The 27353-nt window shown below is 39.6% G+C and overlaps 1 protein-coding gene across 4 annotated transcripts in view; it reads right to left on the bottom strand.

Annotated features, from left to right (window-relative positions):
* The window catches only part of SULF1 (sulfatase 1), a 186332-nt gene that overhangs the window by 134437 nt on the left and 24542 nt on the right, over positions 1-27353 (bottom strand). For all 4 annotated transcript variants that reach the window (XM_085537328.1, XM_085537331.1, XM_085537337.1 and 1 more), the window contains exon 2: positions 4939-5051. The gene's annotated coding sequence lies outside the window, so the exon portion shown is untranslated. The remainder of the gene's footprint in view (positions 1-4938; positions 5052-27353) is intronic.

A 27353-nucleotide genomic window follows, 5' to 3' on the forward strand; every position in this document is an offset into this window, starting at 1 on the left:
TACTGCCTTCAGTGCTTTCCTTTTTTTAGCTGAGTCTCTGAGCGAACTAAGCATGTCTGACTTGTCATCATTTCAAAAGCAGGTGAATACTTTGACTAAGCTTCGTGCTGTTCTTTTGGTTGGACCAAACGGTCTGACCACTTCACTGAGATGAACCAAAATCCTTCTACAAAATACCATTTCACACAAACAAATCCACAGCTAGATTATAAGACAGCCGTACCAGAAACATACTTTGTAGTACGATGACTGATTAATAGCTGTCACAGGTTGTAATAACACAGATATGCCAGCAAACCACACATTAAAGCTAACAGTCAGTCATGATTCCTGCTTGTTTCATGCCTTAAAGTAAAAACACCAGAAGTGAAAAAAAAAACAAACAAAAAAACCCAAAAAAACAACGGTTTTTGGAAACAATTTAAACTGAAGAACTGATCTGTTCTCCTGTGATCTTATTTTAAGAAAATCCAGGGGTTTCATCGCTGAGTTACAGTAATCGCTGACGTGTCATTGTTCATTTTAGCAATAAACTTTTCCACTTGTAGTCAGTCACTTATTAAAATAAAAATTGGTGATTTTTAATGGAGGCAGCATAGTTTCCAGCAGAGTTTTTCCCATTCGAGTTTTATTCCTGAAATTAGCACAACCGAAGGCAGCTTGTGTTAACTCTTTCTTATGCTAAACAGCCCTTGTTAGTTTAGCAGAACAAAAGCTGTGATTGTAAGTGCAAATATGTGTGAGAATCTAGAGTCAAAGCACATTGGTGGCTTTTTTTCTGAATGACTTGCTTTGGTGCAAGTTTCCAAATAAAGATTTAATTGCGCCCACTTGCATCAATTACAATATCAAAGCACAGAAGTTATAAAAACAGAAGGTGCATACACAATGGCTATTTCACAGTCTGTTTTGAAAACAGATTAAACACAGTTATAATGATCATTTCTTCAAAAGAATTTAGAGATTATCAGAAACAGAGCAGACTGTGGATTTTAATTGAAAACTCAGTCTGAAATCATTCTGTCCTTCTACCCTGGCTTGATCTCCTTCATGGCATTCAACACAATAGTTAATGAGTGGTTTGAACAGAGGGAGATTTCTAACCAAGAGACACATTCAGTTGCAATATCCAGCTCCTAATTTTGCAGTGCCTCTGGTAGCTGATCTCGTTTTCTGAACTCCTGCTTTGATGCAACAACGGTGCTTAGCACCTGTACCTGTAACTTAGCAATTTACTCTAAGGGCACAGGCACTGTTCACAGGCCATTCAGGTTTGAGAATAACTATCTGTAAAATTCCAAAGAGAAGTCTGACACCCATTTACATGGAAGCCCTTTGTGACTCTGACATTTCAATCTTTCTCTCAAGAGGACTGAAAAAATTAAAAAAAAAACAACAAGAACAAAACTCATTTTTATATTTTGAATGTTAACAGTCACAAAGACCTTTGTTTAAACCTCACAGATTCCCTGGGAAGTTTGCTTATGCCTGCAGTACGATATAGTGCAGGTTGAAAAGAAATTAGATCAGTGATACTTTTGAGAAACGGGAACCTAAATTTAAACCTCACACATTAAATACATCTGATTAACGCATCTCAAGAGTTACTAGATGGAGACATGAATATATCTCAGTTCCATAATACACTGGATAGTATAAGGTCAGGAATATACTGAAAAATGTGGAGAAAGCTGAAGTGATCAGGACAGAGAAAATGCTTGTAGGAATGTAGGATTTCTAATAGATAAGATTATTTCATCTTTTTAAGCAAAGACTACATTTTCTGAAGGCCTTTATTTCTACAAAAGAGTGATTTAACAGGAAAGGGCCATCCATAAAAGGTTGTTTTTTGTTTGATTGAAGAACGTTTTGTTGGAGTTTGATTCTGATCATTTTAGTGGCAGCTCTGCCAACAGGAATGGATTGAAAGTGGGTGATCCTTAGAGTCCCTTCCAACCCAAGCTGTTCTATGATTCTTTCATGCTTTTTCCCAAGCAGCTGTCACTGTTCAGTGTGCTTCCCATCCTCCTGTGTTCCTCATGTGTTGCCCACACCATGAGCACTGGACCACTTTGACTCCTCCTAAAAGCAAACAGACCCCAGCACCAGAGTGGTGCACACCACTGCTTTGCTCAGTGGTGCCACAGCTCCTATTTTCCTGCATTTGAGGTGAAACCCAGGAAAATGAACAGTCACTACTTGTAGTGATTGCATCATGCTGGGATGGGAGAGAAGGATACATTATCTCCCAGAACCATTTCAGCTGCTCAAAAACTCCTTGCTTGCCTGGAGCCCCGCTCCTGGGGTGCCACAGCTTGAAGAATGTGAAAGCCATCCCTAGTATCCACATAGCATTGCACTGAGTTTTGTTCTGCAAAGTTTGTCCCAGCATTTTTTGAAGAATAAAGACCTTTTGGAGGAATTGCTTCCTCTTAAATCTACTTGGCTCTTTGCTCTCCTAAATCTCTAACATGAATTCTAACAGTGGTTTAAATCATAGCAAATTTCTCTGAGGGGAGTAAGCATTTTAATCATGCTGACATGAAAAATATCCGGTGATATATCCATTGCATAATCAAGAATAAAAGTTAAAATCTTCTAAAAATATTAGCTAATTTGGAGTATCAAGGACACCAACTAAGGACACTGAGGGATTAGCATATGTTGCCAAAGATAGCGAGGTGGCCAATTCAAACACATTGCGAAGCCTTTCAAAAAAGTAGAAAACCGCAGTGGTTTTGCATCAGATCATATTTCCCTGTGGTTCTGTCAGTGTCTTTCTTTTTTTATTTTATTATATTATTGCAAGCAGCCTCGGAAACAAATTTAGAAATCACCTACATCTAACAGAAGTTCAAGTGCTGGTCTGACAGGACTGGTGATGGACGTCTACACCACAGTCCCTGTGGGGCTGCTCTACTGCCTCTGTTAGGCAGAGAGGGCAGCTGGGCTGTGTGGGGAGCGAGCTGCCTCACTCAGCATATCAGGCTGCTGGGAAGGCAGACAGACAAGCATGGGGTTGGAGCTGCAGTGTTGTTTGTTCCTGATAGACTTATCTCTGGTGGCTCTCTTAGGTTGCCATCACTCTGGAGTCCACAGCAGGATCAGTTCCTGCACCAGTAGGAGTGCAGGACTCGTTAACACTGAGATCATGAATCTCCACTCTTTTTTTCCACTTTCCTACCCACCCCAAAGCATCTTGCTCTTTTTTTTTTTTTTTCCTTCCTGGAGTTGCATCTGTTTGAGCCCTGAAATAATAAACAGACTGTAGGAGAAGGATACATTGGTTTAGAGAGGAGATAATTGAGTAACTATGAAATCTTTGAACAGAAGAGCAGAATGTCACATGATGTCTATTTGTTTTAATTACCTGGTATGATGGGGCCAAGATGTTTGAAAGTCAAATGACTGTAATGCAACTTTAAAATCTACATTTGGATGGATAAATAAACAGCATATTTTTCAAGAGTGCCAAACACTGCTGTTGTCTCCACCTTCTGTGAGATGAGCAAAGAGCTTCCAAGAGAAGTTAGCTTTTCAGACGAGAATGAGTGGCTCTGGTGAGCTTGAAATGCAGTGTAAATGAAAAGTGGTGACAGAAACTAGCTTTGGGAAAGACTCTGACATATAAGAGTCCCAAAATTTATGTCTGCGTATTTCCGGCAAGTGCAGCGAGAGCTATGTTTTTTCTCCATAAGTAATGCTTGATTACTTCTTCAAGCAAATCACTAATGAAATCTGAAGGAAAACTATCCAAATTAATGAAGGCTATTGAGAACATTTTTGGAGCTGTGGCAGAATAGTCATGAACACAGAGACATTTTGTGAACCAAGCAGTGAAGCTGATCTCAGAGCCAGAAGAGAGAGGTGCTACAGTCTAAAACAAATGGCAGAACCTTTCTCATTTTATGCATTCAGGGATAAGCCCAGCAGGACTGTGCGGGCACACAGCTGGGAGCTTTGCTCTGAATTCACACCAGTGCCATGCAGCAGAATTAGAATTGCAGCCTCTGGGGAACGGTGCCCTTTTGGTCAAAGTATTTTACAGATAGTTGCCAGGAACTGAAATCCAGTGGAAACAGCAGTTCCCAAACTAGGACTTAGCCTCTGGGAAAGAAAAGGGTGGGGAGATGGGGGGAGGCACAAGAGGTACTGTCAGGGCTGCAAGGAAAGATGAGAGTCTGTAATTCTGAATGTTGTATGGGTGGGTTTGGGAGGAGAGGGGGAGAGAAGGGTCATGAAAGGTAGAGTTCACTTGGGAGAGGGGCACGGGAAAAACAGTTTGGGAAATGCTGCAGCAGAAGCCTCTTTTTTTCACGTCCCCTCTTTTCCATTGTTGCTTCTTGAACAAAAGCAGCCCATGCAAAGACAAAGACTTAAAACTAAAAGCCTTGCCACATATTTCCTCATGTTAGTATCAAATATCTCCTGCGATATTTGCAATTGTTATACCATAAATAGAAATGCTTGAAGACAGAGCTCATTTCCTAGTTTCTCAGAAAATGACATCCTCTTCCTCCTTGCCAATTTCCCACATCTCTCCGTGCTTAGTGCTGGTGGCCTGTGTTTCCCCACCATTGTCACAGTTATTCTCTTTTCCAGCAGCCATGGCCTCACATTCTGTAACCTTTGCCCTTTCATTCGTCCAGAGCCAAAATGCTACCTTTAGAAAACTAATGTACCAGAGAAAATGGAAGTATGAGGCTGGGCAACACAATCTGCTATTATCTTACCTTGTTTGTTTCCAAGGTTTATTTTCTAGAATTCACCTGTGAATTTTAATGCAGGAAAGGTTTTCTCAAGGAACCACAGCATCAGACTTGAGATCTCCTTGCCAGCACAATGTCTTGCACATTCCCTTTAAAACGGAACCTCTACTTACCAACCTGGAAAACCTGAGGCAGAGCAAATATCTACTGAAAAAGAAAAGTACTTTACCTGCAGGTTTCTTTGAAGTCTTCATGTCATTATTAGAAATTTCAGTACATTATCTTCCCATTCCAAAAATGAGCTTTCTGCTGACACAAGAGAGCTTCACCTTCTTTTTGATCCTACAAGTGAAACCATGTGGAAATGATTGAGAGTGACGTCATGATTTCAGCATTATGATTTAAATCTGGGATCAAGCAGGAGGAGGGGAAAAAATTACACGCATCCATGATTACTGTGTTCAGGTCATTCAAAAGCAGGCTTAAAAAAATAAAGTATTGTCTCAGTGAATATGAAACCATGGGATCTTCTAATAAGAACTATTATTTGCCTCATATACACAGGCAACATTTTAGCATCTTGCTCAGTCTTTCATTGTTTATGCAACTTTTTGATTGCTGTTGTCAGTAACAGAGATAACAGCATTACAGTGATGCTGTACGTAAATAAGTTTTGACCTTTCTGAAGGAGAAGCATGTATTTTCACAAGCTCCAGGTTCTTTCAGCTTCTCAAGCTGAGCATCCAGAACACTAAACACTCAAAACTACCAAGTCTGAAACACTCAGAATTATTATCAATCATGGTAAAATTCAGGTAAATATAAAGTGACCTTTTTAGCAAGGACACTGACATACAGAGAAAACATACAGGTAAAACGAGAGTCAGAGAAATTGGCTTTCAGGGAAAAACTGAAGGAAATTAAGGAATGTTTAACTCACTAAAAAGGAAACTAAGAGGGGGTGGGACAATTTTTCATCAGGAGGAAGGAGTTTCTTGGTTAACTAGAATAATTAAGAGAAGTATGGGAGGTTGATGTCACAAACTGGCAAAGTGGAACATATGAATTTTCTGAGTTGATGTAATTTGCTGTTGGAAGTCACCACAAAGAAAATACTGAATCATCTTCTCATGTAATGAAGAACATGAGTGGTCCCTTTCAGAAGACTTGTTGTAAGCAGTCTTGGGTTCTGCTTTACTCTGTGTAATTTGCTGCATTTAGTTCAGAGAAAGCTAGCAAGAATGTGATCCACAGGGTTAGTAGTTCACTTCAAATTGTAAATCTAAAAAGGCCTTGAAATATTTTTATTCCTATTATTTTCATTTTTAGCAGAGCTCATTGGAATATGAAGATGAGTTTTCCTATAATAGGCCTCTATAATTAGAGGACAGAACAGAACATAAATATTAGAGTAATATTGCTTTCAGTGGTGAAAAATGGCAAAGAGCCATTGCTTACCATAGCAGTGAATACCTGTCCTCATATAGTAAGCACAACCTTGATTTTATGCTGTTAAATATAATCTCCTGAGTGAAACACACTTGAAACTTAGAGTTACTGTCTAAGCAGTGACCTGGAGGGGAATCTATTTAGGAGATACTGACCTGAAGAGAAAGTTATTTTTACCAGGTTTGCAGGTTTGCAGGACAAGGGTAGAGAGGTGGCAGCCTTCAGGCAGGAGCAACAGCAGGTACAGTTCACAGTACATGATGCACACCTCCCACTTCCAGGTATCTTGGTGCCCTTAGATAGAGGGCTGAAAACCTGCCATTCTTCAGAGCCAACAGCTGGCTGGAAACTGAGGTTCCTATTTACTCTTTGCTGAACAAATAAAGACACTTGCCTTTCTGGACTTGCAGTAACCTGCAGTGGTCCTTTTCATACAGCTTCTGCCCAACACAGAATATACACCACATGTAGTTGCTTCTATATAATGTCAGGTTATCTGGAAGTCTAAATCCAGATCTTTGTTTGCACCAATTTTAAGTCATTACAGTGGCCCTCAAGTTTCCTCCCTTCCTCCCAGATCTACCCTGACTATCTTAAGCATCCCAGACATTATGGCTTTGATGGATCTACCCATTCCCAGGGCTGTAGCTCCCAGTACTTAATTGCTGTAGCAATTTAACTTGAGCCATATACTTTCCGAGAGCAATTCCATACATATTTAAAGTGATCTAGTGAAAAGGATCTCTCTGAACTGAGACATTGACTTCAATGAGGATTTTGCTTGCATATGCACAACAGAACTGCACTATTAACTGCTGATAAAGGAATAGCTCTTTGAAATATGTTGCGTTCTTTGATGTTTTTTTTAAGAAGTAAGTTAAAAGAAAGAAAAAAACATTTAGGTTCAATGATCAAGTACCCAGAGCACTTAGAAATGCTCACATTAATGCGTTATTTAATAAAGTATGGACTACATACATGTTCAAGACTAGAGCTGGGAATATAAAAGAGAATCCTGAATTCAGGATGCACAGATTGTCATTCTGGCTAGAGCCACTGACCTGAGATTTTATGTGGTTTCAGTTGTTTTACTTTTTTGTCCATATTTTGAAAGAAGGTGAATTGAAAAACCATCAGCGTGTCAGAAACCTATAGCAGATAAGTGTTTCCTATTTTTTGAGAGAAATACAGTAGGATATCATGGCCTATGTAGACTAGCCACTAGGAGATGGAGAAGACGTTTACATATTATGATGGTTATTTGTTTGCTTGTACAGTAGGGGAATGTTTACAGCTCTTCCATTTTTAAAATCACACTTCCATCCTCATGACCACCTATAAATCTCATTCATCTACACCTATTTTACGTGTTTACTCCTGCCTCTTTCAAAAACTGCAACTATCCATATTAATGAGGTTGCTTTTTCCTTCTTCTCCTGTTCTATGGTAAACAAAACGTTAAATACTTGCGTAACCTGTTTCAAGTCTAATAAATATTAAATAATGTCACAGGAGACCTGTACATCTCTGGGAAGGTACGTGATCAACTGAGCTGACATACCAGAAATGCATGAAGATGGAGAACAATCAGCAAACTGGAATTTTTTTGCAACTCTGTAATTTTAGAATATATATATTTTAGCCAATTGTAGATAGATAGGCAAAAGGATGTCAAGGACTACATTCTTGCACTTTATGGCCAAATCTTTAGTTTCTTATTGGGAATATTGTATTTTGTATAAGTAATTAAACATCCAAGCAAAAGGAAAACTGATTTTAAAGCCCCAGTGGTTATCACATTTCTCTGGTCTGTTGTTCAGAGCTCTGTTTCAAACTGGAAAACAAAGCAATTTTTAATCTGGATTGTAGGTAAATGATGTAACCAACAGGCTTGTCTCACATTTCCATGAAAACAGTCCCTTCTCACATTTCCATGAAAACAAGTGTTTTGTTCATTCCAGTGTCAATCCAGCAAATAAATATTCACTGGAGAGAAAAAACATTTTTTTGGCCACGTGTAGCCTTGAGAAGTGTGGATTCTATAAATACAAGGTATACAGGCTAGAATTAATAGAAATACTTGGAAAGAATTCTTGTCATCTTAACGGAAGAAGGAAACAACCTTTACTAGTTAGGTGGAAGAAGAGCTAAATTGAAATCCTTATTTCATAAACATTTCTGTGTCTGGGGCTTTAATCAGCTGCTGTTAATCATGATTTCTCTCTCTTTTTTTTTTTTTTTTTTTTTTAGTTTTACTTACATTTTACTGCCATACACATCAAGATTAAAAATTTGTTATAGTAGATCAGTACTCTATAGTGTAAGATAACAAAGCCCTGTACTACGGCCATCCGTGTTTTTTCTATGAAAAGAGGAGGTTTTTAACCAATCAACTTTTCTAATTCAAAGGAAACTGTCATTTTAAAACACTATTAATTTCCTGACACCCTCAGAGATTCAGGCATATCTATGATGGCATAGAAAATAGCAGTGACTACTCATCCTCCTTTCTCTTTTGGGCACGCATAGATGGCACCTGGGATGTTTGGCTATCTATCCCATTTTCCTGTCCTTGTGTAGCCACCCTATATGAGGGAAATCAAGAGTCACTTGAGAGTTGACTGTGCGGTGCGTGGTGTCACTGTCACTGTGCACCCTGGGGACAGGCCAGCTGAGCCTTTACCACACCTGGGTTTGTCACCTGTTGTCAAATGCAGAGAGAAGCAGACCTTTGTAATGGGAATCCTCTAGTCCTGCTTGTCTTATTTGAAGTGAAACTCTCTAAATGTTGGGGGAGGAGAGAAAGGAGGTGAAGAAAGAGAGAGAAAATGAATGTTATAGTTCCCCTATCAGTTTTACCATTTGTTTCATAAGAAAGTATGCTAAAACACAAGTCGCTTGATTTTATAAACTTTATACCACACATTATTTTGGGAAACTACAGTGAGATCTAGAAGATTTTGGGAATAACAGCATATGCTGAAAAATGGTTGGTGTGTTTATGCCATGTCTTATAACTGACCACTAATTCTATAAATTAGTTTCTAGTTAATTCTCTCTTTGTATGTGTTCAATGGGTTGCTGAGTCAAATATTTTACTGACTTCAATTTGTGATAAGTACGCTAGCAAATACTGTGGTGATGTGCATTAAATGAGTTGCAATGATTGAGTTATACAGTCTTCCCAATGGACTGCTAATAAAAATATTTATACCTCACAAACCATCATAACTCTGTACATGCCACATGAAATAAGGTATTAAAATGTTTTAGAGAGCTTTAAATTTTTTATTGGTACTTTTTTGGTACTGCTCCACCTATAAAGCTGGACTTTCTTAATTAGTAAAGGCCTGTACTCAGGGAAACAAAAAAAAGGAAAATGTCTGGGAAATATTGGATCTTTAAATTTTAAGTACTCCAACTCTAGCAGTTTTTGTTTGTCATACAGTTAAACAAAGTATACTTAGACCAACTGATCATTCGTTCTAGGTGGAAGATCCAAAAAGATTAGCTAGTATGTTAATTTGCTATATATATTTTTTTAATTTGTTTATTTTTGATTTAGCTTCAAAGTGAAATTAAATGCTTTGTTTGGAGGGATTATTATTTTTTTTTTTTTCCCAGAGATCTTGCTGCTCATTAAAAGATCACTGCAGACAGAAATGTCATGAGCTATTCTACACATCATATTCTATATACATATGATCTATTCTATACATTCAACCAGAACAATCACAGCTGCAGACGGATGGGTCAGTGACATTCATGAAAAGAAGCAGTTGGACATTCCAACTAACTTAAAACTCGCAAAGGAGCATATGAGTCCTGTGTCCCAGAACAATCACACAGTCATATTTTTTGCAAATGCTATCTTTTCCTCCTCTGTTACTTTGTGTTTAAACAAAGCACACAAGGTCTGCACACTTCCAGATGAGGTCTAGAGCCATAAATGTCTATGACAGAGTTATCTACAGTTTAACATTTTCTTGCAGTTTAATTTTTCTACCTTGGCATGCACACAAACTGCAGCAGATAGATTTCTTAATTAGGGCATGTACCATGCCCTAAAGTGAATGATTCTGGGTGCCTCTATGAAATGGCTTCTGCTTTACAGGTGGAGCGGAAAGAGAAGGGGGGTAAATAGAGGTGCTGGACTTCACTGAGCTGGCATCTGACTGAGGCTGCCTGCCAATTAATGGGACTTCTCACTGAAAGACCTTAACTTCACTAGTGTGTTGTTGTAGTAGCATCTCTTGGTTCCAACCCCAAGGAGCTGAGTCTCAGCTGTGCTTTTCAGGTATTGATGATATAGCTCAGATTATAGTCACACAGTGGAGTTTCACCATTACCTTTGTTCTTTTCCCCATAGAGTCAGATGCCTACCATGGTCCCACTGACAACTACTAATTTTCCTCTTTCCTTCTGTGCACAGATTATTTCTTTCAGCTAAACTAGGTAGGCAAATTCAGGTGAATAGGAAAAGGTGCAGCAAACCCTTTCTAATTTCCTCTGTAGAGAGCAGCAGGAGACTCCCCCTGCACCTGCTTCTTACTCATCTTTAGGGCTGAGATGTTCCAGAGACTCCAAAGTGCTGCCCAGGCTTCCCAATAGTGTACTGGTCAGGAGGCATTCACGAAACTGTTGAGGATGATTTCTTGCGTAGGGTCTACAGCAGTGCAAACTGCCATAGAAAAAGTTATGAGGACAGTGGGAGTTGGACTTTAAACAGGCCCATCTAAGGCTACATCTGCATTGCAGCTGGAGATCTGACTGCAGAATACCAAATAAGCTCAAAGTCACTGGTGAGAGGGGGATGGTGCTTGCCGCAGAAATGAGGCACCAGGACTTTGCCTATTCAGCTGCTGTCAGCAGTACTTCACTGTTATCAAAACCTGAGATTAACTCTAGTTCTAATACATGTCGTGTAGCTCTGATTGTAACAGTGGACAGTAATTAAATGGCAGGACCTGAAAGTGGTTTAGTGTTGGCCTACTGCTCTCTGAATAGCTTAGTAGGAAAAGGGAACCAGTAAAATTTCCATGGGGGTTATGACAGCAGCTAGCCATATTTTTGATTCATCACATGTATGGAGAAGGATCACCAGCCTATTTGAATCCTATCAGATCCTTAAGAGCCCATGGTGTTTTGTCTTTGCATGTAAATCTTAATAACCCAAAATCAGGGCCTGCAAAGAAACACCATACAATCACTCCTTGTGTAACTGATGGTACAAGAACAGAAGCAAAGCATTTTTAATAGAGACTGAAATACCACAATGTATTTTTAAGATTTGGTTACTAGGCCAAAAGGATGTCATTGTAATCCCTCTATCTAGGACACTGCACTCTGGTCACTGCTTATGTGCTACACATTCACAGGACGTAAATATGATTTGAAACATCTGCATCACACTTGTGGATAGTAAGTTGGACTTTGACAACCCTCTGTATGCACACATACCATGCAGTTCAGATGTTTTCCCCTGCAGTCTCTTCCAGGGACCATCTTTTAGTCAGAATGTGAAAAGGAGAATATGGTGGTTTCAAAAAGAGTTACAAATGGTTGACTTAGCCCACAGCATAGTAAGAATAAGGATATGATACAATTCTTTAGGAATAGAAATATCCTTCATTCAAGTAAACACCCACATCCTGTCTGCAGAATGAAGCAAAATTTCACTTTTCTTTGTCACAGATCCAAATTAATCAGCTTTTTTTTTTTTTTTTTTTTTTTTTTTTTTTTAACAAAAAGGATGTTATTATTAAAGGATAAGTGTTCCCAACTCAGTGTCAGCTTTCTGAAAGGATCTTTTCACAGTCAATTAAGTTGGACAGAGTGTAGAGTGCTGTGCAGATGCACTTCTCTGCCTGCAGCACATGTTCAGGCTGGGGTTCCACACACTGAGCTGACACCACCTCCTACTTAATTCCCTTAGCCCCATACCTTCCACTGTTTGTCCTTCTTCTTTCCCTTCTTGTCTCTTTCATTCCTTTCCCACTCACCCTGTGGTGGGGCTCATTAGCTGACTCACAAAATGCAGGAAAAAAAAAAATAAAAATAGAATCAATAAGGTTGGAAACACCCCTAAGATCATCTAGTCCAACAGTCAGCCCATCCCTATCATGCCTACAAATCCATGTCCCCCCAGTGCCACATCTACATGTTTCTTGAGCACCTCCAGGGATGGTGACTCTACCACCTCCCTGGACATCCTGTTCCAGTGTCTCACCACACTTTATGAGAATATTTTTTCCTCATATTGGCTACACTGCCTTTCCCGTTGACTTGGAGAGGTGAGCAGGCTCATGGCAGGGGCTGCAAAAATGCAGTGGTAGGAGAATGTGGAAAATGTGTGGTAAAGGTGCAGGACCTTCCCCCTCTATAGTGGTCTGTCTTCACCATGTACTTCTGCATTTTAAATACTTATGTTCCAATTTGCTTACCAGAACAAAATCTCACTTTCAACAGGTAGCTAACTAAAGCTACCTCCTGAGTGCCCAGGAAGCAGAAACATTTCACAGTGTTCCCTCTGGAGTCATCAGACAGTTCACAGTGGCTCCATGGAACAATAATAGTATCTAACAAAACATCACAGGTTTCTAAGTGCACACCTGGGAGCAATTATGTCGACCTTCCTTTCTCAGTTTCCTCCACATGCCAAGCTGCCTTTCTGTTAGCTGCCAGTATCATGCATACAGCAGGTGATGGGCTCACCATTACTTCTCAGCGGAAGTAATTCACTGGAAATTCAAAATTCAGTGGAAATTCAAAATGACCACTGCTATTGTTGAATATCACTGAAGTGAGGAATCAAGTAGGAAAATCTAAACAAGTTTCTTCTAAATTCCAAATTATATATTTAACTGCACACACGCAGGAGGCAGAAGTACAGATAGCAGATTTCAAGGCATATATTCATAAATTCCAAACCTGAACCCAGAACAGCTTTGCTATATCCTGTCAACAGCCCTACTCTTGCAAAATGCAAAGCAAGAATGGTTATTCTTTTTATTAAATTCTTTGCAAGTTTCTTTCACAGAGTGCACATGTGAAAAAAATATTTTAATCCATTTACAGTATGGAGTGTTTACTACTTGTAGAAATGTACTACGATAAAATCCAAAATAGAGAAAATTTAATTCAGAAATCTTTTGTTAGAGTATATTTTAGAGGAATGTAACAAGACTGCCACTTAGCAACTCACAGTTTTATTAACATGACAGGTAAAAGTTTGATAGTTCAATGCAAAGTGAGTTCAGTGATTTTCAGGTAGCCCATTCTAGGGTGTGCAAATACTCCGGCACCCCAGAATCTGTAGGTTTTCTATGATTCTGTTCTGAAGACCCATTTCATGCAAGATTGCCTTTCCTGCATTAGACAAACATATTGTCTTTCTGCAGCCTAAAGGCTGGGGTATTTGGAGATCCTGTTGACATTTTGGGCTTTGCCCGTCACTGTGGCGTACTCCCATGGTGGAGCTGTCAGGATGGCTCTGACCTTCTCTCGAACTCCTCAGAGGAACCACCAGTTAAGTGGTCAGCACTGACAGATATGCACTCATGTGGATCTTGCTGGCAAACTTAAGAACTATCTTTAGCTTTTCATTTTTAATACTCACAAACCAGAAATAAATGAACTGGAAACTAAGTGGCCATCTTCATTAAGAGGTAAAAAGTTATCCATAAAAAGTTATCCTTTTTGGAAATAGAAATATACACAATTGGAGATCTTAGCTCATAATACCACATACATTATCTCGAAGTTGAGAGCATCAATAAAGATACTGAGCATTAAAATAACCTAAATACTTCCTTCTTTTCTTTTGGCATCTGTCCTGCACTGAAGCACCTCACCTCAAAACAATTTTCCTCTTACTCACGTGGACCAGCACATTTGCTGGGAGGACGGAGCCACTCAGCGGAAGAGAGAGCAGTACCAAGAACCACAGACAGCTTAAACATATTTGTATATTTGCATATTTAGACAGAGAAAGGAATGGAAAGCATTCCCCCTGCCCCCCTTTTTGGTGGCTGTCATTTTGAGCATGGCTAGAGGTAGGACAAGGTTAAAAGTTCAAGAAGAACACAGAATAACACCATTTGCACTCACTTTAATGGGAACAAGTGGTGAAACCCCCTCCCCAGCCTTCCTCTGCTCCCAAGTATTGCCGTATGCAGCACTTACCGCAAGCAGTCGCCTATATTGTAGGGTTGTGATTACAGTTCCTTTCTCAGCCATGAGAGCAGCAGGACAGTCCTGAGCCCAGGCAGGCAGCTCTGCTCGCTGCATACTTTGCTGGATGGATGAGACCTGGCATTTCCAATTAGGGCACTCACACAAAGCATGGCTGGCTGTGGCATTGCCATGCAGCCCAGCTCCTAGGGCAGCTAGCTCCAACAGTGCTTCTCGCCTGGCACGGCAACTCCAAGGTAAAGATTGTGCTTCCTGCCCTGTACTTCAGTGCAATTACCACAGGAAAATCTGTACTTGTTTTTTGGTATGCACTCTCCTCCTCATAGGGAATCAAAGAGCAGGATTTCTGTACAGCAACATATACAGTGGGAGGGGGCTGCTGGTTTCTCATGGGATGGTGAGCTGCCATCAGAAAGCAGGCTCAGCATCCTGAAATAGCAGGGGCAAGTGACGCCTGTCCTCTGGCAGCCAGCAGGGAAGTGCCTGCCTGGAGAGACAGCAGCTATTTGAGGGATCCACTTCTGTTTAATCTGGGATAGGCTCATCCTTCATTCCGATAAGGACAGAGCAGATTTAATAATGCTCATCAAAAATGACAAATGATGCGCACTGCAAATTTTGTTTGTGGCTGAATGACATTGAAATACAGGATTAGACAGATTATCTTGCCCCAGATTTGCCAGTTTTGAGTTTTCTGAGGTTAGAAACAAAACAGTCAGCACACATCAGCAGCAGGGGAGGCAGAGCACAGGCTCTCTGTGCTCCTGAGCTTCACCATGCCCACTTCCAACAGCACAAAGAGCAAATCCTGAGTTCTCTTGTCTTTTATTTCTGCTAATGTGTATGGGAAGGTATCATTTCTCATTCCAGGTAGTGTTGGGGATTTCTATGTTATGTTAATTCTGTGACTGGATGTAATCCTTATCACAAAACCTTCCAGTGTAATATTGCCACTACTGCCAGTCAAATCTTCTTGCAGCTCTGAAGAAAACAGCTCTGGGCTCATAAATATTGCCAGCTTTGCAGATCACTATAAGGAGCCCCACAGTCTAGATAAAACTGCTAAAATAATTTGATCACTTCCATCTCATAGATCTCCACCTGCAACACACCACATTTCAGTGGGCATTTTATCTGTTGCACAGCCCCCAGACTTCTTTACCACAGTGGGGAATCTGCCAGTATTTTTTCTTTTCAGTTGATATTATTGAGGGTTTTGTTCATTGATAAGAGATTTGCTGTACTGAAATAACAACAGAAAGCTTCTAACAGGTGCTGTGATAATTGTTCCTTCTAGCAAAGTTCTAATTCATATGATAATCTGTCATCATCTGGCACTGCACTCTAACTGATTTTTAATGCCATATTGATCTCAGCTTCTATAATTGGCCTCTCCTCTTCAGAGAAAGGGCAATTGCAGGTTTTGTTTCTTTTACCCTCTTTTACTAACTTGTATACACTGCCATGGAATTTAACTCTGGAGAATGTTAAAAAAAGAAGAAGAATCTACACTCCTGGGGCCTAAGTAAAACACAGTCATCTTGCATTTGCTCTCAAAGTACTGATGTAAGCCAAGACTTCTTTATTGAGAAAGGGAATAATGAAATTCAATAATTGTAATTTGCCTCTCTTAAAAAAGTAATGATTTAATTACTTCACACAAAAGGTGTCACTTCTCTTAATATCTCAGCTGGAAAAAAACAAAAAAAAAGCCCCCATAAAGATGAAGAATTTCTAAGAAGTAAAAAGTAAAAAAAAAAAAAAAAAAAAAAAGAGAGAGAGAAAAAGAAAGGAAAAGAGAAAGGAAAAAGGAGAGAAAGGAAAAGAGAGAGAAGATACCAGTAGGCTTTTGTGCTTATCTGCATGAATTGTTTTATTCTAACCTATATAAACTAGAAGCAAGAGGTAGCTGAGCTAATAAGGATGTATGGTGCTCCATGACCCTCATCATCCTTGTGCCATCTGAAAACAGAACTAGAAGGTTACTGTGAATATGGGAAGTGGCAAATCATCAACTTTTTTCTATCACCAGACTTACCAAAATCATAAGAGTAATTAAAAAGAGATGTAAAAGCATGTGACTAGTTCTTTGCACAAAGATGAGGGAGAGGGGAGAATGTGAGGCCATTCCATAGCGAAACTGCAGGATGGATTCCTTCCAGAGCTAAGCTTGTTATAACATTAATCATGCACACTGAAGCTAATGCTATACATTATGCTTGAGGGTTTCAATAGAGGTTTAGAGCTATAAAGATGGGAAACAGTTCCCAATATTTAGCCCACCACTAATGAAATGAATGAAAGAACAGGAAAATGATTACTGAAACAGCTTGATGGCTGAATTTTGAGGAAATATCAAATGAGCAATTAACAGTTTGTAACTGATGTGACTGTTACTCTCTTCCACAGACTCTTTTTGAGCACATCTTTTGCACCTGGCACTTCAGAAAAACAGCAGCTGAAAGAGGACTGGGTAACTTACCCATAATACCCTGCCTTCAGCAGCAAGTGGCCACTTCAGCAGCTGCAGATGTTAATGTAAGAATGGACATCACTAGGTACCATTCTTTAGTTGCAGTGCCAGGATCCTCATAGTCAACAGTCTGAACTTTTCAATTCATGATACAGGCTTTATGTTACAAGGTCTCAAGGAAACACAGATGATAATTTCTGCTTCAGGTGCTCTCGAATGACTGTGTGAATGATGTGGTGGTTGAGAAGGTCACATGGATGTCCTGCATTTGCTTACAGTAAAGATCTTCAACATGTTTTGCTGATGCCATCTGCGTAAATTGATATGCATGTCAGCTGTGTAGCTTGCTGAATGCTGAACAGAGAAAAAAAACAAAACAACTATGTTATAACTGGTTCTCATTAAACTGCTAAATGGAGTACTAAAAGGTAGCTCCAAATCAGGTGTATTTAATAAAGCCATATTTGAATTGGCACACACAGGGTTCCCATGTGTTTTTCAGTTTCCTAGTGTTGCAAGCTTATCATCTATATTACTTATGCTTAAATGTTACTTCACTCCAATAAAAACAGGCATCATTTACAATTTCTATCAAATGTTCCTCAGTAAGACCATGGCTAGGTTCGTTAGCTGCTGTCTAAAGCCACATAGCACACTCCTTGAATTTACTGTACTCTGGAAAGTGATTTATACCCTTAGATTAGATACAGGTTTGGAGGATTAAAACAAACAGAGGCATGAACAGGGGATTTTCTGTGGAAGATACATTTTTAGTTAGAACAGAAATAAACAGAGTACTAATTCATCGCAGTTTGCCTTACCTGCTTACCCTGCAGAAGCCCCCCAAAATAAATTCCAGTGAGGAGGTCCATTAGTGCAAAGCTGTACTCTGAAGAAAGCAGGGTGATACGAACTGTTGTGGAAAAGAGTGTTTTCCTGGTTCTACAGTGCAAATCTTTTATGGGAAGACAACAGGGAGTACTCTCTAGCAAGTCTTTTTGGCCTCCTGTGGACTTCCTGCTGCAAGAGCCTGCTGTAGGAGGGGAGGGAGGCTATCAGCCTTCCAGTTCCAGCCACTCTTGGCTCCTCACATCCACTGTTATGACTCAGGCAAGGGCAAGTCCCAACTCCAGCACTGATCCCATAACAGTTTGGTATCCCAGCAAGACTGCATAGAGTGCATTCATACCTAGACTGCCAAAACTAACCTTGGCCATAAGAATTTGATGTCCTCGCAACTCTGGAGACATTGCATTCCTTAGATATGATAGATCTGTTGAAATACAAATAGAAGCTTTACAGGAGATTTGCCTCAAACTATTTTTCATGTTCCGAATCCTAGCAGCCACTCCTTAGATTTGGGCCTTCACAATACATCCATAGCGTTTTGTTTGGTTGTTTACATGGAAACATAACAGTAGGGAATGATTTTATGTAATTTAGTATGAGAAAAAGGGCAAAGGAGCAAGCACTGTGTGATCATCCAGCAGTCCGGACCACCATCAGCTCAGGATGCCATAATACATAGAACAGAATTTGTCTAACTCTGCTTTATGGCACCACCAAAGTGCAACAGGTTTCAATCTTTCCCTTTTCAGGTTATGAAAATGTAATAACTTATTGGAAGAAGTAATCTTATTTTTAATCAATAACCATGCCTCTGGTAAGATAAATTTATGTTTGCAAAGGCTTCAACAGATGTTTTTCATTGTAATGGCTGAGATCCAGAATCTTTTTTACATTCTTATTTTCTTTCCTCAAATTGAAATAACACCAGAGGTTATTTTTTTCTTTTTTCTTTTTTCTTTCTTTTTTTTTTTTTTTTTTTTTTTTTTTTTTTTTTTTTGAGTGAGAAGGAAGTGGACACGTTGAAAAAAAAGGGCCCGCTAAACAGGAAGAATAAATCAGAAATACCACAAGATGGGATAAACTCAAATTTTCTGAGTGATGCAGACATTTGGAAATAAAAGCCATCTGAAACAGTAATTTAAAAAACATCACAAGTTCGTTTGAAGTGAATTTCTCAATGAGGAAAGTAACTTTGGCTCAAGGAAGGTGCAGTGGCACCATGAAGCTCATGCAAGTTTCCCAAATACTTCAGAAACCCACATAAACTCATCCAAACCAAAAAGGAAAACATAAAACAAGATATTTGACTCACAAAGTAGCCACTAAAATGTCAGCTGGCTATAGAGAGTTCCACCTGCCAATGCTGAAATCTAGGACAAAGATCCCAGAGAGTTCAAAATCCTATAATTCTGACTCAGACCGAAGCCCTATTAACTCTAAAACTTCAAAAATGAGAGAAAATACATATACTATACAGTGAGACCAGGGTTAAATGATTTTTTAATGAAAACAACATGCTTGAGGAAGATACTAGGCTTTCAGTCCCACAAAACAGAAGGCAGCTACAGCTGTGGCAAGAGTAGGATTTGCTTATTCAACAACCTGCCTTGACCTGAGGCCAGGACAAGTTGAGTCTCTCTGCATGCTTAAACCCTTGGCTGTGATGCTTTGGTAGCCAGTAAGGGTGCTAATTAGAGTTAACTGCCTTGTTGAGACGTGTACTAGGAGACCATCTTCATTTTAAGAAGAGTGCTACACAGGATTAAGTTTTGGTTGGTTTGTTTAAATTACTTGATTAGAATTTGAGCTGATCATTTACAAGTGATAGGTGCTGTATCTACTGCCAGTCCTCCAAACCATCCAGCTTTATATAACGGACCAGGCTCAGCGGTGACAGAAATAAGGGTATTCATTTCACTTCAAATGTAAATGAGTAACACAGAAGTCACAAGTAGTGTGCCTGTGTACTGATTTGGCATTACACATGTGTGCTGAAACAATCTGGTGCACCGTGAGGGCATCATAAATCAATGAGACTCACATCTACTGGACAGTAGGATTCAAATATAGGACTCAGAAGCAGTTTAAACTCTGTAGAAATTACTGATGGGAGGTACATGAGAAGGGAATATGGATGGGAAATAGTGAAAAGGGTAAAAGAGTAGAAAAGAAGCAAAGAGAGAGGAGGGTGAAAGGAAAACAAGATCTTATATGTTCTTTTGACTGTTCCTTTTTCATCAGTGGACAACTTGCACTTTTTTTTTTTTTTTTTTTTTTTGGCATCCAAACTGTGCAATAAAATGGGAAACAGCTTGGAAACACTTTCAGGCCTTTAATGATCAGTCACACCTGATGGGCAACAATCATTCAGGTCAGTTCTGAACCAAGTCGAGAGACCTCTATGGAATTTCCATCTGCTCACTGCAAACAGCTTCAGGGGAGTCTGGCTGCCAAATATACTCGAATCCATGGTATTACAGTTGAACTGAGTGCAATGTGTAAGTTTTCTAGAGCTTGTTTCCTGCAGCAGTCATTTCCCAAGTGATAAAATACAGTAAGGCAAACAGTCGTAGTCGCATGCGATTAAAAATACTGCAAACCGGGGTCGAAACAGTGAACTGTTATGATGTAAGACCAGTAGCTAGAAGCAGGCATGGCTTTACCAGGTGGCCAAGGCAATCCAGTTGCAACTCATTTTATCAGGCTCTCTTGCATTGCAAAAAGCCAAGGAGAGCTGCAAGGCTCTGCCACTCCTCTCTATAAACTGAGGCAATCCCTGCAGTGTTTATTATTGCACTGTGTGAGACTGGAGGGGACCAGCAAACAATGGTATATGGTACCACCTAACAGGTTCCAGATTATCCAATAGCTTGTAAGTGGGCATGAGGGACCAATGCAGAAGTCCTGCAAATTTTCACCATGCTTTTCAGACATTTATAAGCTCTCAGGTGTTGATGACAGTGGTTTATTTATATATTATGTGTGCACTGCTAAGGCTCTTAGCACTAACAGGGAACAGAAGGCAGCATTTTTTGTTATTTTATTTGATTTTTCTCAGTCTTACTACCACGGAGTGCAGTTTTTGATATTTTAGTAAAAAAGTATGCTGAAGTCACTTTTGAACAAACTTCCCCATTTTGAAGGTCTACAGACAGTTTCAGCATATGCATCTGGCTCATCATGACATATAAATGCACTTGGATTTTCAAAATGCTCTCTGATATACCTCCTGAGGCTTGCCAGAGCAGGAACTGGTAGTGTTCTGTATAAGATATGGAAATGGGAGATCTTCACAGTGAGCAAGCTGTACAATTTCAATACCTTTCTTTAATAATTATTTTTGGTGTGCATATCACCTTTACTTTGTTGCTGACACCAGTAGAATCTACTTAGCTCTGTATTCAAATCACATTTAAATTAAGTGGCACAGTTTCTGAAAAAGTTCCCTCACAACATACTGAAAAGATGCTTATAATTGATGTGGTAAGTGTAAATTTATTACAATTATTCACCTATTTGATCAACATCCACCCACATACCATCACCCTTTGCTGGAAGTTTCATCTACACATACTTTGAGAAACACATTGAAAACCACAAAAGGGTGTCATGTTTTGCTCCAGTGCTAAAGCTCTTCATTTCTGTGCTGCTGTAGAAAATTGTGGAATTAAAATGGCCAAGCACAGGCTTTCAAAGGCTGTTAGAAAATTAAACACACACTAAAGCCCATCACCGTCACCCACAAAAACAGTGAGAGCTACAAAGACTTTAGTGGCAACAGATAAAGATTAATTACGGAGGGAAAAATGAATACTTTCCCATTGGTATACAGACACTTTTTCAGATCCTTCTCTGAAAACAGAGAGAATAGAAGCTCCAGAGGAAGTGTGCCTGTCTAGTAGGGTACCCTTAGTAGCACAAGGCTGAAGAGCTTACCTTTGATTAATCAGAAGACATTTCCAAGCCAGCCTCAAACTTATGCAATACTTAGATCCTGCTGGGCTCATCAGGGAGCAAAAGTTGGGTTAAAATGTTTTCTAGCAACCTACATGAGTTAGACAGATCTGGTTTAAAACATGCCTGATGCTAATTGTAAGCTTTTAGTTTAGTAGTCTTGGAAAAGGCATATGCATCGGCACACAGAAAAGAGTGTTTGCTGTTAGGGCCACGCTAGGAAACAGTTAAGTGTTGTCTTATTTCCTACATTCCAGACCTTCCTGCCATCACACAGCCTAAACACTCACATAGATTCACAAAGCCAGGTATAAGCACAGAAAGATCCTTCAGGACTCTTTACTAGCTTCTGCTCAGCACAAGTTCTCCTGAATGATAGTGGACGTGAGCTCCCTGCACTCCCATAGGTGGTATTAGCCACCTGTGATAGAAGGGTGGATAAGAAGAAACTCATTTGAATTTAACTATGTTAACTGGGGAACACACATTCTTCATTGAAGATTCAGCAGCTGTATAAATTAGGTTTTAGAAAAGAATTTAGTGACAATCTTTGAATGTACTGTCCTTCAGCAAACAGAGATTTACTTATCAGAGACAGGCTGCCATTTCTTGAAGAACGCTATAAAAAGATAAGAATTCAGCATTTCAAAGCCTGTGTGCGGCATCTTCATAAAAATACTGCCAATCATCCAGCAAGTTCAGGCATCCTCTTCAGATCAGAATTTACACAAAACTACCAGTTTTGTGTATCTTCCTTCAACAAACAGACTGATGCACAAAAGCTGTCTGGTAGTAACTTCCTGGGTCATCAGCTTAGTTACCTGTTCACAGATCACAAAATTCATGCATGTATACACTGCCCCTAAAATCAAATGTTTCCCCCCCTCTGCTCCCCTCTTCCCATTTCACTGCAATTTGGAATCTGTTCCAGAAGCAAATTGCTCGGATTTGCATCAGACCTATTAATGTATAGACAGAAAGTGAAGAAGCATACGTAACAGTTAGACCAGCCTTCAAGCACACAAACTTACAATGCTGGTGACTGGACCTGACTTGGTCATAAGCCAACTGTGTGCACAAAATAACTGAAAACACCAAAATCCCCTCTCTTGCTTCTCTCACACAGTATTCTCATGAAGATCACTGTACAGATGAGATGTAGGATCCAGTTTTACACTTCTACCGTGGGACAAGGATTATTGGAGTCTCACAGGAATCTATGAGTTGGTTTCCCAGGAGCAATCAGTAGCATGTTCCAGAGAAAATCTTTTTACCTCCTGGCTAGATAGTTTCAATTTGAGGAACAGATGGTATGATCCTTTAGGAAAACGGAGATAGATGGGCCGAGGCAAATTAAATCATTTGTAGCTACTTATCTGATGGGAACTGAAGCCCTGAGCTGGTGTTGCTTTTTCCTGAGGTGTCAGCGGTAGCAGCAGATGTGAAGATGAGGAGACACCAGGACCAGAAGGCTGAGAGGTACAGCTCCTTTACAGAAAGCTTGTATGGGGCTGATCAGGAGATATTAGCTTGTTCATGAAGCATAGATGTCAAAGGAGAGCTAGGTAAGAGTGGTGACACTGACAGAAGAGTGAAAAGTCCTCTATTAGAGCACCTTTCCAGGAGTTATTCACTTCCAGAGTTCTGCTGATATTTTTTCTGGATTCATGCCCATAACTACAGCTCCTGAAAGATCATCCCTTCCTCCTGTGACTAGGCAAAATGCAGTTCACTCATTAGTTAACAGAGGCCTGGCAATAGATTTTGTGATCTAATTATTTCAGTTCCTACTGTTTAACAAATTGGTCTCTCTGAGAAACTTGCACTGAACAGCGTGGAGGTGTTGAGCTCTGTCTGCATATCCAGTGACCTCTGCAGAACTGGTCTTTAGAACCAAGCCAGGTGTTTGCTCTACAAGAGAGGCTCTTTGAGCAGTTCCTATCCCTTTTTCCTGGAAAGACACAGTTTATGTACAGATATGAGCTCAGATTTTGGGGGTGGTTGTTTTATGACTGCCATACTCCTTCAGAGCTAAGTACCATTGCAGAGAGTTGCACAAACACAGCTATGCTCCCACAGCAAACAAACACACTAGCCTGAGTTTGGAGCTGCTGGTTTGGCAGAATCACTGCGGTTCTGTGTTCATATGCCCATGGGAAGGGTGGTTTGGGGGACACACTAGATCAGGTCCTTTCTCCTTTACTCTGGGAGCTTTCTCTTTCTGCCTGCCCAACCCAGTAAAAGGAGAAGGAAAATATAAGGGGCAGAGACAGGTTTCCCCTAATCATTCTCCTTCCTCTCCTCACTTGTATGGAGAACTAAAAAAAACTTAGAAAAAAAATATAAAAAGAGAGAAAAAAAAGTGAAAGAGAAGAAGAAGAAAAGCAGTTGTCTGCTCTCCACAGCAGGAATCACAGTGTGAACAGCCACTGAGTGACAGAGTAAGAGGAGGCTGGGCTTAGCTTCCTTTATTCCTCTGTGCATGTGGCTAACAACAAAGGCCATATGCCCTGAACCTATACATCTTTGGTCTTTTAAGCAGTCTTCAGTGTGCAAGTAGCTCTATTAAGCATTATTAATTATTAAAGCATATGGCGGTAAAGATAAAAATAAGAAGTATCAATCCTTTAATTAAAACATCTATAAAGCCAAGTCCTCAGACAATTTTGGAGACAGGAAAACAGGATAGATTAATAGTCTGTTTTGGTGGATGAGTTATTTGCAAGACACTGTTGATTTATGCACAAGCTTTCATTTATCAGAGATCAACCAAAAAATATTAGAATAATACCTGTCAAACTGTGAACTTATCTGTGAATTATTCACTTTAACCATTCACTGTCAATGACACAAGAGTTGTCCCATGATATATTTTCTGCTACCTCAATGGATGAGATGGTTTTATACAAGAAAAACAGCTGATGAGGAGTAGGACAGGTCTGTGAATGCCACCAAATGAACTGCTATTCAGCAAAAGACATGAGACAGATTCTGCTCCTATTACTCTTGTATTTCTAAGGGACTATTCAATGTAAGATTGATCAAGTTGTCAGTTACAAATGACATCAAACAAAAACCTGTGTGGCTTATTGATGAGTTTATTTGCAGTGCTGTATTTTCTGTTTTTTGTTCTTTCTGCAAAGCCAGGCATGCTGAAATTGCCTGACATAATGAAGACAATTCTTTATTTGCTGCTATGATAATCTGGTACTGAGCAATTTCATATATTTTTACAAATAAAGCTTCAAGGTATAGTTTGTTTCCCATTATTCCTTCTTGGAAACAGCAGAAATCTGCATGCCTCTTACAACTCAGCCTTAGAACTGCGTGACAGAAATGTTTAATGTGATATTTTCCATTAAGAACAAAAAATAAATATCAAAACAAAACAAAACCCAGTGGCTCAAGAAACAAAATCCTGAAGTAGAAGAGTATTTTTATTCCATACGTGCATTTGGACACTGACATCCCAGATGATTAGCAAAACCCGTTGTTTAAAGTACTGATCTTATTGGTACAAAGGAAACAAAAGGCAGCGGTATTTCTTCTTATCCTTGCACTTGAAGAGAACTACTCTCTTTGATACAAGAAGACAGAGGCCTTAACATTTCCGTAGAAGCAAATGATGAAAATGTGAGCCCTGTTTTAAAATGCGTCTCAAATTTTGGCAGAAAACACAGCTGGGCCCCCTTCAGTCTAGTCTGTTAACTAACCTCACAAGGTTGAAATCCAGCCGTTTCCTATAAGTACCAGGCTTTTGTAGTGTTTTCTAGACCCACAGCCAGCGCCCAGCTGACTGAGTGCTTGCATATGCATCAACGGAACAAGGCATCCTTCCCCGTCTGGCCCTGAAAGCCCCAAACACTAAAGTGAAGGGGAACCTTTTAAAGCAGGGTTTTAATTAGAGCTCATTGTTCCTATGCTGGCAGGACAGGCAGAAAGACTCTCCCATTTGACAACTGCAGTCACAGTGGGAATCTAACTTTGCAATTGAATCAATCTGCAAAATCCACGGGGCTTGTACACTGAAAATAAAATTAAATAAAATAAAAAGCTTTTTCCTTTTTCCAGGGCATTAATTACAGTGGTGCACACTGCTATGTTTAAGGGTCTGTGAGCATTTATCTCGTATATTTTTAAGAGGAAAATAGAATCATAAAAATCCACTAAAGAAAGAGACCTGGTCATACACGTCTAAACATAAAAGTGAAATTCAGCATTAAGTCTACCACTTGATCTTTAACTTGCAGCATCTGCACTACAGATGGCTATTTCTGAAGATGGCTAACTGGGAAAAGGGGATTTCAGGAGGAAGATATTCTTTGACTTTAGTAGGGTTGGCATATGTTAGGTAGGGGCTTAGGCTTTAACAGAGATTCCTCCACTTTCAGTTGAGAGGTGCTCATGTGGTGATATATTACATGGTAGCTCTGTTTCAGGAAAACCATGCTGAACACTCCAGGTAAGAAGTGGAGTCCTAGAGGCTGTCTTTTCAAATGTGAACAGGTAAAACCTGACTTTTCTGTGGTTCTGCACTAGCCTAGGCAAAGCTCTCCTTCAGCCATTCTTCTGGCAGGCAGGGAATTCACCTCATATCAACTACAGAAATTTTTGTGGAGAGCTTCCCCCTCTCTCTTCAGGAAGAAAAATGATGTATATATTTGACTCATGTTTTAAATAAGATGGAAAATATCCATAGAAATAAATGCAAATTGTACTCAAGCTCATTTCAGAGCATTGTCTATTTTATGGCTATACAGAGAAAGCAAACATTTCTGTTTAAATAGAAAGAATGTAGGAAATAAAATGAAGTAACATCTCACCTCACAATAGTTATGGTTTGGAAAGGTTGATTCTGTGTATTGTTTTTATTTCTTTGCTATATTTTAAGAGCCAGAGATACTCTATTTCATATGGAAGGAAGTTGTGTATGTTCCCTCCCTGGAGGCATTCAGTGCCAGGCTGCATGGGGCTGTGAGCAACCCGGTCTAGAGGCAGGTGTCCCTGCCTATAGCAGTGGGTTGAAATGAGATGATCTTAAAGGTCCCTTCCAACCCAAAACATCCTATGATTCTATGCACTCTACCAGTAAGACAAAGAAATCCATGATGGTCACTGTAACTCATAGGCAAAAGGAGAGTCCAAGCAGAAACCTTTAGGATAAACTGCAGAGTGAATAAAATAATTTGAAATACCAAAATAAAAGACAGTGAGAAATAAAAAAAAAAAAAAAAAATGTTCTTCAAAATCTATTTTATGTTAATTTAAGCAGTCAGATCTATGAGGAATTATCTCTATTTTCACTGCCAAAAAATACAGTCAAGTTTTCTTATCAGCACAGGTTTTCTTACTGACAGCAGCTGAGATTCCCTGACATCAAGATGGGGGACCAGTGAAAAGGCCCTCTCAAAGGAACAGACATATTTATGGACTCTTTTCAACTGCCTAGAATCTGAGCTGAATCAAAACATAGATGTAGCCAGGAGCAATTTGTGAGCTACATGCAAAGCAAACCTCCTGCTGATTTGAAGAACGCTTTTTTAATTGCATGTTAAATATATCTTAAAAGTCCATGAAAGCTGGCAAGGCAAGCTTACAGAAGCTGAGAAGTATCAAAAGTAAAAGGGCGTAAGTAAAAGCTAATATCCATAGCAAAATCAGCTTCCATGAATATTCATACTATTTTTTTTTTTCTCCGTTCCTCTCTCATTCAATGCAAAGGACAG

The sequence above is a fragment of the Coturnix japonica genome, chromosome 2 (genome assembly GCF_054131305.1).
Source record: "Coturnix japonica strain WE chromosome 2, WE-NBRP24, whole genome shotgun sequence".
NCBI classification, from domain to species: domain Eukaryota; kingdom Metazoa; phylum Chordata; class Aves; order Galliformes; family Phasianidae; genus Coturnix; species Coturnix japonica.